General features: G+C 38.2%; 1 long non-coding RNA gene across 1 annotated transcript; it reads left to right on the top strand.

The window, feature by feature from the left end:
- The first annotated feature begins 4,223 nt into the window (after positions 1-4,223).
- On the top strand, positions 4,224-10,411 carry LOC108246789. Its single transcript, XR_001809047.3, has 7 exons — positions 4,224-4,370; positions 5,742-6,029; positions 6,336-6,409; positions 7,316-7,490; positions 7,914-7,979; positions 8,160-8,237; positions 9,074-10,411. It is a non-coding gene; the product is annotated as an uncharacterized LOC108246789 (long non-coding RNA).
- Positions 10,412-10,565: the final 154 nt, after the last annotated feature.

Here is a 10,565-nt window from a genome sequence, read left to right as displayed (position 1 = left end):
CACGCCCAGGTGAGCTACGTGTCACGTGCGTGACTTTGTTTACATTAATTCTCGACCTGCGCGGAGCGCGAGGAGACATATCCACTTTGTTTACTGCCACTGGCAGTCATCCAGGAATTCACAGAACCATAGTTACAGAGTAACTTCCGTTTGACACCAATCAGTGATTTGGACTCTAGAATCACATCAAACTGACTGAATGTGGAGCTCAAAGCATGAAGGAAGAGCAGGAAGTTTAGACTTTAGACTGCTGTTTTGCTTCTGCTGTATACTGCAAACTTCTGGCTGCTCTGAAAGCTCCATTCAGATCAAAGTGGAACTTGTGGAAACACTGATCCACGTCGTCCAGATCCAGAGATGGTTTGATTTGAGTTTGTTTGCTGAACCATCAGCAGAGAGTGTCGCTGACAACACGAGGAGGAGAACACGCTGACTTTGCTCTAAGCTGCAGGAAGTTTCAGAGAAACTCTTCAAAGCTGCTCAGCTTTAAAATCTTCCTGTTCAGACTTTGCTCTTTAGATTTGGGCAGATGATTGGTGTTTGAAGGAGGACACTTTTGTCCACATGGAACAACAGCACTGTGGCTTTTCAAAGCAGCAAGTGTTTCAGCCAACAGCTACATTTCTGTCAGGAGCCTGAAACGAATCAACTTCTTGAGTTTGGAGCAAAGTCGGCATGTTCTCCTCCACATGTTGTCACTGACAGTTTGGACAAGGTGTTGAACAAAGAAAGTCACGTGAAGTTGGACTCTTTTTGTCTGGTTTGTGTCAATCAGAGACAGTTTGCAGAAGAATGTCCTTCAGAAGCCGGTTGTGTTGAAGCGAAGCAGTGGTGTAAAGCACCTGGTGTTCCTTGATGATTTGAAGTCCACATTGAGAGAGTTTGATGTGATTGTAGAGTCCAAATGATGAGGATTGAAGTGCAGAGATCCAGGAGTGAAAGCTGCAAAGAGACAGTGATGGTTGTGTGTGGCATAACCCCCCTCCATTTGTGTGTGTGGAAGTCAGGGAGGAGACACGGCCCCCTCCTCTTCCCCTGTAAGCAGGAATGGTTGTTGTTGGTGGTTCCAATCGGGACACGAGGCAGGATTTGAACCCAGGATCTCCACAGCTGGTATCTTCTGCTCGCAGACGTTCCTGCTGCACCACTGAGTCCACTCCACATTCAGATGGGTTCTGGAAGCGCTTTTAACTTTTGATGTTTAGTGAAACAGTTTGAAAAGTGAGAAGATTTGATCTGACGTCTCCCAAACAGGAAGGCGTCGTCTTTCTATCCTGAGCTCCTCGGAGACATGTGAGAGGAAGATGTGGAAGCTTTTGACTTTTAGTTTTCTGCATCAGTCTTAAAGTTCAGCTTGACTGCAGTCGCTCAAATAAAAGTCTTTTCAGCGGTCATCAGGAGTTGAACCTACAGGCTGAGTGTTGGTAACCACCTGTTTCTGATCCTGAGCCATTTGTTCTGATGCTGAAGAAGGTTTCTGCTCACATTTCAGTTTCCTCTTTAGGTTTGTCAGTTTAAAAAACACATCCTGTCTCAGGATTTGATCCCACGTCTTTAGAAATCACATAGCAGTCTATTAACTGGTGGGACTCTTTGAGGACACCAGGACCGAGGACACATCAGGACAGACCGCTACAAGAGATCCTTCCTGCCCACAGCCATCAACATCTATAACAACTCTTTAACAAAACCAGGATTATGAACTACAACAACATTTAATTTCCCTTTGGGATTAATAAAGTATCTTTGAATTGAATTTGAATTGAATTAACCCACTGAGCTCTTCAATAATACACTCAGCTCTCCTGTTTTAAGGCTTTTAAGTCTCTGATCCTTCAGATTTTTCTTTTTTAAGAAACTATAACCCCACTGTCACCCTGACCATTTCAGACTTTGTCCAAACTATAAGACGGAACTATTTAGTTTCATGTTTGAAAGTTCAATGTTGAGTTTCAAAATGTTCAGATTTGTTTTGGGATTGAACAGTTTACGGTAAAACCTCTACCTTCCAACAGATCTTGGTACTCATTTTAGCTTCTCTTAAGTTCACCCTTCAAGAGTTATTCAGAATATCTGTTTATTTCCCATTAGTATAATTCAAATCCAGCCCAGACAGGCAGCCTGGTTCATCACATCACATCTGATCCATAACAGGCAGGAAAGTTTTCTGCAATCTGTCAGGAAATGATGTTGGTGTTTATTTTTTACATAGAAGTTTTCAAACAGAAAAAGCTAACACTTTTAGAAAATAAAGCAGCATGGAACAAAAGCTCAAAAGGAATAGAGTTCCTTTTTTTGACCAGAATGTCATCTAAAAACCCCCCTTCTTCTACCTGAAGAATATCATTAAAACTACAAAAACTGCTGAAAACTTTCGCTAAAAGCTACTGAAACTTGCCTAAATACCCTAAAATGTGACTCCATTCGGTTTACTGAACACAAGGGGAGTTTGAACACGTTTTCTCATTTATGGTTTAAAGCTGAACGATGAAACTGAACCACATTTAGCCCTGCATGTGAATTGTCTGAAGGACATTTCCATTCTCACTAAGAAAAAAGAAAAAAGCCGTGTTTGATCAGCCTGTTAATTCAGAGCAAGTCACGTTTGATGGTTCCTAAGGCTGACACGGTGTAGACAGTGACACGTGGTCACAAATAACTGCGTAAAGTTGCGAGTAACTGTGGAACAATGGCAGTTTTGCGGCAATGGTAGCTTTGGCACAGCTGGAGCAGCCTCAGCCTTAAACAGGGAAACTAGGAGTCGTCGTCCAGTACCAATGTCAGTTCAAAACCTCAGCATGCTGGGATTTCTTGTGACCAGAGCCTTTCAGAAGGAGCTGGCTGACAGGTCGTCCCAGAGCCGTGCCATGCCAACCGTATGGGACAACCTTATCCATATCTTGCTCAGCATTAATAAAATCATGTGTATGGTAGGACTTTAATGTAAAATGAACGCTTGTTTGCCCTTCAACACTGACTTATGAAGTAGTGAAACTGTATGTGCAAAGAGCTGAATGTAAGATGGGAGATTCCCAGATCGTCAATGGTTCACATTCAAAAGAGGAGATAAGCTAACCCTGACTGCATCCAACAATAATGTAAATGGGTTCACAGGTGTGAAGCAAAATTGGGGAAACATTGATTAACCTTGTTGTAATGTTGGTGAAGGATCACCACTCCAGACAACTCCAGACAAGTGACTTGTCTCCTTGCCAGCAAGTAAAGGAATATAACCAAATCCATCAACTCTGCTATTATTATATGAACTGCTAGGGGTGGCAGTGGCTCAGGAGGTAAGGGTTCATCCTGTAATTGAAAGGTTGCCAGTTCAAGCCCTTGACCTTAAATACTGCAGTACCTGACTCTGCTGTAATCATCACAGAAAAAGAAACATACAGCCAGTATTATCAAATACACAGTTGCCCTCAAAATTATTCATACCCCTGTTCGTTTTTGTGATATTCTTTATTTTTGTGAAGAAATTAATGCTTTTTCCAAGTTTGTCTATGATTGCTAAATGAACAACAACTTAGAGAGTGACATCAAAACATAATTCAAGAAACTTTAATTTCTTCACAAAAATAAAGAAGATCACAAAAATGAACAGGGGTATGAATAATTTTGAGGACAACAAACAAGAAACATGGCTCCTTCACAGACTTATCAAATTCCCATACACTGTGGCTGAAACGCTCTGTTGATCCGCAGTGATTCATTTCTTGTCATCAACTACTTTATAAATAGTTTCTAAGTTCCACCAAGCCCCCGAGTGCCTCTGTGTTTACAGTAATTATGTTATTAAACACATGCGTAAAGTTGGAAATGCCTCAGCCTCAGAAGACAGCAGATCTGTGCCCCAGGTTCACTTCATTCATTCACAATAACAGGCTGTAACTCGTTTACAGGAAGTGGTGTCTAACATTACTGGATGAGAGGAGATTGGCAGCCATCCTCTGCTTCACTCCCACCTTTATGGCTGACTGTTGAAACCTTTATGTAGTAGAAGTTGTAGTTAGTTCTTTCTGCTGCTCCCTGTTTCAGGGGTTCTGACTATTTAAACCTTTATGTCTAACAGGTTAAATGTTTCATTTCTTCAGCTGGTGCGCGCTGCCCTGACAACTGCAGCTTCGAGACATGAATCAGTCCTGTCAAGACTTGATTTCTCTGGATCAGGGGTCAGGTTGGCTCCGCCCGATGTTCGGGAATAAAGACTCCCTGCACATATCTGAGAGTTTTATTGGATTTGTCCCCTCGGCTGCAGGAGAGGTCTGGTCTTAATAAAAAAATTTTAAAAGGAGAAGAGAGTAGTGAGACAGCAGTGAACATGTTTACCCGTGTCCTGACACTCGCCTTTGGTCTTTTATTAGTCGGTAAGACACGTCTCTTTGCTTGAGTAATGATGGCTAATTAACTCCAACGGTATTCTAAGTCAATGCAAAACCTGCCTTGAAAAACTGTCAATTTAATGTTTAGTTGTTAGTCTGCACATTTAAATGCTGTTTACAGGTTCATTTAAATAATATTTAGCATCTATAAAAAACACCTGTGTATTCGCCTAAAACCTAATTCATAAAACCAGTTATTTTTAATATATTTAAACTTTGTGTACTGCTTCTAACTGCTAGCTGCTGTCATTTAATCAATTTTGATGGAAGAAATCAGCATCATCAGCCAGCTAATGGATTCAAAAAGATGCTATTTTAGTCAATTTTAGTCTGATTTGATTAAGCTGAATGAAAGAACACATCCTACATTAAATATGTACAAGTTTATTATTTCGTAGCAAAATACACATGCTTGGACGAAAAGATTATTTAAAAATGTCATATTCTTAAATGGAATTCGGTGGAGCAAATTATTCTTGGTGAGGGTAAAAACCAAACTAAAAATATTAAAACAAAAAAAAGTATTTTATCGAAACATGTAAAAACTGACATTTGGAAAAGACCAGAGTGTTTTTTTATCTTACCACTTTCACTTTCATTTTTAGATATTTTTGTACATGTTCAGTCAGGTTCAGTAGTAAAACTGATACCATACAGGTTTTGCCCACAGGGACAAGCATGAACTTGTTTACTGGCCTACCTGAGTCCTGAAGCTGCCAAATGTTTACGAGTGTTACAGTCGGAGCTGTAGGGGTTCTCTAATGTGTGTGTGTGTGTGGCTTAAATTAGTTCAGCGGAAGATGATCAGATGTCGTCAGCACGCATGCAGTTTGCATATCTTTATATGTGTGTGTGTGGAGACATTAAACGCATCGCAGACCCACAGGAGGAAGAGGACATTCAAATGTCGCATCTGAGCCATGAAGTCATGCAGGACTTGATCCTCCAAGAAGAAACAGGAGCAGTCCTGGCTCACATAAAAACTTTTTTAAAAATGGTCTTTTTGTGTTTGCACATTAATCACTCCACTGCGTCCGTTGGAGACGCCAAAGCTGATACCATCATAAACCATCGACCCCTCCCTCCGCAGCACGCCTCCAGCCTACCCCAATTTCTGTATTTGCTGCACACTTTGTCAATAAATCATCCAATTATAAAACTATGTGTTGTAATGTGTTTCATGTTGTTGTAGTAGTTATCCCCTTCATGAGTCATTATCATTTCTTTCTCTTTCAAACTGTAAATATATATATTGTAAACTTGGTAGATTTTGATAAGATAATTCTGGACTTTCTCAACATGACTATCTTCTAAACTTTTCATCATAACCTTCTTTCATTTTTCTTTCTAATCCAGGGTTTTCTGATGGCTGTGACCAATATAATGCAACAGGAACAAAAGTTTTTGTGCCTCTGAGACACAAACTGGAACCTGGGGAACGACTGACCTGGAAATATAACAACGAAGTTAAAGTTAGGGCAAAACAGGAGGAGGTAACCTCAGGAAAAGCACAAAATATTGCTAAGGATGGATCCTACATACTTCAAAATGTGAAGAAGGAGCAGTCAGGAGATTACTCCTGTGAAGTTTTTAATACAGATGGACATCAAACCTTTACATCAAAAACACGTTTGTGTGTATTGGGTAAGTACCAACTGACTTTATTTTCTTGTTTTACATGTATTTTTATCTAACTTACTGCACCTCTCTTTTTATTCCTGATCTCAGTCATTAAGAACATCTACACGCTCTTTATTTCATTTACCAATTAAAGATGTTCACATATTATTCCCTTCACATCTTTTTATGATTTGTTTTGTTATTTGTGTTAAAGCAGAAGTTTTTATCAAATGTCTACAGATCGATCAACAGTTTAATGTAATGTTTAATTATTTAAACTCTAAAATCATCAGTGCTTCTTATTGTGTTCATCTCATCAAATCTACTCAGAACCTGTGTCGAATCCTAAAGTAACGACGGAGTGTAACGAGTCAAAGGCCATCTTTACATGTGTTCTTGGTCAGGTGAGAATGTTTCTTTTTTGGATCTTTTTAACAAAGCAGAGTAGCATCACAGAGATTATTGAAAACTTTGCAGAAACTTTTTAACTTTTTAGATTATGTGTTGTAAACAACTCTCAGCTACTACCACACCAAACCTTAGCTTGATATCTGCAAAACTGACGGAAAGATAGACTGTTTGTGTTTTTTTCAAGGATAGTTAGCTGTGGCTGCCATTTTGAATTGAGCTGACTCCTAAAGTTAACTAGTTTTAGATGAACATCCAGTTATTACTTCCTGAAAGTTTCATCAAAATCTGTCTATCTGATGAGATATTTTGCTAACAGACAGACACGGTTGATACCAACAGTTATTCTTGCACAATTTGTTAGCGATTGCAACATGTCTTGGAGATGACTCTTAGCTACTACCACACCAAACTTTGGGACAACACCTGTAAATTTACCTGATTTTTAGCAACATTTGGGTTTTTTAAGGTCAACTGGCTGTGGCTGCCATCTTGAATTGGGTTGACTCCAAAGGTTCATCAGTTATAAATGTACATCCAACAATTACTTTCTGCAAGTTTCATTAAAATTCATTCAGCGGTTCATGAGATATTTGCTAACAGGCAGACAAACGAACACAGATAAGGTGAAAAACATGAGTCCAAAAACTTACACCTTGCCTTTTCAAAGTAAAAGCCCAGTGAAGTCATAAAATAGGCTGAATTTTTTTATGATTCTGATCATGAAAAAAGACATTTTCTCATCGCACAGCTCATGTTTTCTTTATAAATTTTTAAAATATGAAAAAAAAAAGTTTTTAAAATGTTTTGCTCTATATGAGACTTTTTCAGTTCTACTTGTATCTCTTAAATGTGCTCATTACTTTGATTTTCTAATCAGTCAGGTTTTGTTTTTTCTTTAGCAACCTAAAGATGCTCAGGTTAAATGGCTTCAGGATGGTAAAGGAATCAGAGAAACAACAAACCCTCTGGAAAAAGAAGCTTCAGAAACAAAAGCAAAAAACATCTCTTGTGAAGTTTCCAACAAAGTCAGTTCTAAAACCAGCGATCCTTCAACTCATGACTGCCTTGTTGAGAGTAAGTATATATGGAGATTACTATGAGAGGCCCTTTAGGACATAAACTCTTCTTGCTTTCATGTCATATGTCCTAAAGGACCTCTCATAAGATTCCCACAGCCAATCACTGGCACACTGATACAAAACAAGAACTTTTCCCACACAGAAAATGGAAAACACACAATTTGAACACAAGTTTTATGGACTGGAGTTGCTCACTATTGTTTCATTGAGACTTTTTTATGACATGTTGGTTGTTTACACACTAAGAACAATAATGCAAGTTTTCTTTTACTCTCTGGTGAAATATATTACAGCAGGGTTACTTAAAATGTTTTAAAGATGCATATTTCATCACACTTGGCTAAAAGAACCAATTATCAAGTGTTTTAAATTTGGTACGAATATTTCAGAGAACCTTCTTTATGTTTCCTTTTTACAGTTCTCCCAGGTATCCCAGACGAATTGTTTGGGATTAGTATTTGGTTTTTTGTAGCTGGTGGAGGAGGTGAGTTTGTTCTCAATCAAAACTGATAAATTAAACTATTTACTGAATATCTTACAGCAATATATTGTGTGTAGTTACACTGAATTATGTTGAAATTAGCCTTGATGGAGTTAAACGTGAACACATCACACACCTGTGGAGGTCTACATGTCTTGTAACTAATGCTATCATCTTCATCAGGTTTTGTTCTGGTGCTGATCATCATTGTTACTGTTTGCTGTGTTCGGCGCAAACGGAGAAGGGGGATCTGATTAGAGGGTGATGTTTTATTTATAATCAGTCATGTTCACACTGAAACTCACAGCACTGAAGGAAAACCTCATAGAAGCAGCTAAAACTAGAACCTGAAAAGGTTGTTTTTGACTTCGCTGACCACAAAATATGATAATTGTTTTTTCAAGCTGAAGATAATCTAAAAATATCTTAAAACTCCATAAGGATTTTTTTTTACTGTTCACTGTATGTAAAACAAATTAAACCAGAAGTTGTTTAAATTTCCTAAAAAGGTAAACACATTTACTGAACACATCTTATATAATTGTGTGTAATGATGATTCAGCACTCAAACTATTGTTCTGGGTTTTTTCCATACATGTTTTACAATCAAACTACTATTTTAACCATTCATATATCAGAATGTTCAGCTCATTCTGTAGATGGCTGCTGTGGCTTTTGGTTGTTGCACCTTTTAAACTTTTCAAAATATTTAACTTTATTTACGAATATTTTCTCCATAGAAAAACATTAAGATCTCCTGAATTCCTTCAAGAACATTATTCTCTTTAAAATATGCTTCAACATAGTGGCTCTAGTTTTGTTTTCTTATGCTACTTTTAGCTTTTGGCTTCTGTTCTGCTACTTTTGGCTTTTAGCTAGCATTTTGTAACTTCTAGCTTCTAGTTAACCTTTGATACTTGGAGCTTTAAGCCAGCCTTTGGCTACTTTTAGCTTCTAGCTAACATTTTGGTCTAGAGTTCCAGAGTTGGTGTTCTGCTTCTTTTAACTTTAACACGCAGTTTTGGCTTCTGGAAACATGTAGTTAAGATGAAGGCCGACCCCAACATGTCTGACCGTCTGTATTTTACTTCCTTCAGGCGCCTCAACCTGCTGAGAATAATGATGATGAAGAGCAGCCTCTTCTTCCTCCACCCAGGAAAAAGTTCCCTGATGACAAGTCGTCTAAAACCACAAGTTTAGACAATATGAGCTTCATCACATCTTTACACGTCTGAAACAAATCTCCTTTATCCCCATTTAATGACTTTTCCTTAGTTTTTATTCTCATGTTTCAACTGAAAATATCACTGTATTCCACAATATTATTGTATTTTTCTACTCTAAATTTAAACCAAATTGATCATCCTGACAACAAAACATTTTTAATAATATATTATATACTGTATATATTGTAAAGATAAGATGAGGAAGGAGGAAGCCTTTTCCTCATGTATAAACTCTACTGTCCAAAGAACTCTTTAGGTTTAGATAAACTGATAATCACTGTTTGACTTTAAATCATTAAAAGATTAATTAAAAAAAAAAGATTAATTGCTAGATGGAAGTCCTCAGGATGATATTCTTCAAACTCTGATTGTTAGTTTATTTTGTGTTGCGTTGATTTTGACATTGTTTGTTGTTGATTGTAGGGGCAGGTGGAGGACGCTGGACTTGGGTGGTTTTGGTGTCAGAGTGCAGCATGGTGGGGCTGATGGGGGAGGAGGGGTGTGGGTGTTCTCGGGGTGCAATGCGTGTGTGTGTTTGGGTGTGTGTGTGTGTGTGTATGAGTATTAGTGTATAGTTGGAGGTGAATGTCTCTGGATGTGAATCTACAACTCTAAAATTTACTATAAGAATAAGATTACTTTCTGCATACGTTACATATATGTTTGGGTTTTTTGTTTTTCTTTTTTTCCTCTCATGAACTAATAAGACTCAGAAAACTGGATGAATGCTAAACATAACGATGGAGTAGAATTAAACAGGTTTTACGTCTTCCTACACGTTTTCAGACATGTTAAATGGGATTTATGTGTGGGCGTGTATGGGTATGTATACACAGATAGGTGAGTGCACATTGGGTATATGAGTATGTATGGGAATAAATGCATAGCTTTATACCCACACATACCATTTTGGTGTAACGTATCTTATAAAATACCTCGTGGTTACATTTACTTTGTACCAGAAAACTGAACTTTTGCTTAAGAAAACCTGATAAAGTCTGTTTTTGTTTTCTGTTTATTGTTTGCTTCTGATGTGATGCGAGGAGAGGAATTTCTTTTAACACATTTTCAGTAAAAGCAGTTGTATAAAAGATGTTTTTTTCTGTATGTGTGGAGGATTAAAGCATATTTCTTTACCAGTTAAACTATCATTTACATGTTTGAGTGAAATGCATGTCATATTAGAAAGATAAACATACTAAGATCTGGCTCCCTCTGCTGGTTTCTGTTGTGAATGGCAATCTTTAGTTTAGATTAGCGTTTCTCAACGGGGGCGGTACCGCCCCCTGGGGGGCGTTGAGAGGATGACGGGGGGCGCTGGCAGCAATATTTTCAAAAGGGGGGCGTTGATATTCTTTTGGGG

This window comes from Kryptolebias marmoratus, linkage group LG23, assembly GCF_001649575.2.
Source record: "Kryptolebias marmoratus isolate JLee-2015 linkage group LG23, ASM164957v2, whole genome shotgun sequence".
Taxonomy (NCBI): Eukaryota; Metazoa; Chordata; class Actinopteri; order Cyprinodontiformes; family Rivulidae; genus Kryptolebias; species Kryptolebias marmoratus.
Note: the sequence above shows the minus strand (reverse complement) of the source record. Positions and strands in the feature narration are given on the sequence as shown.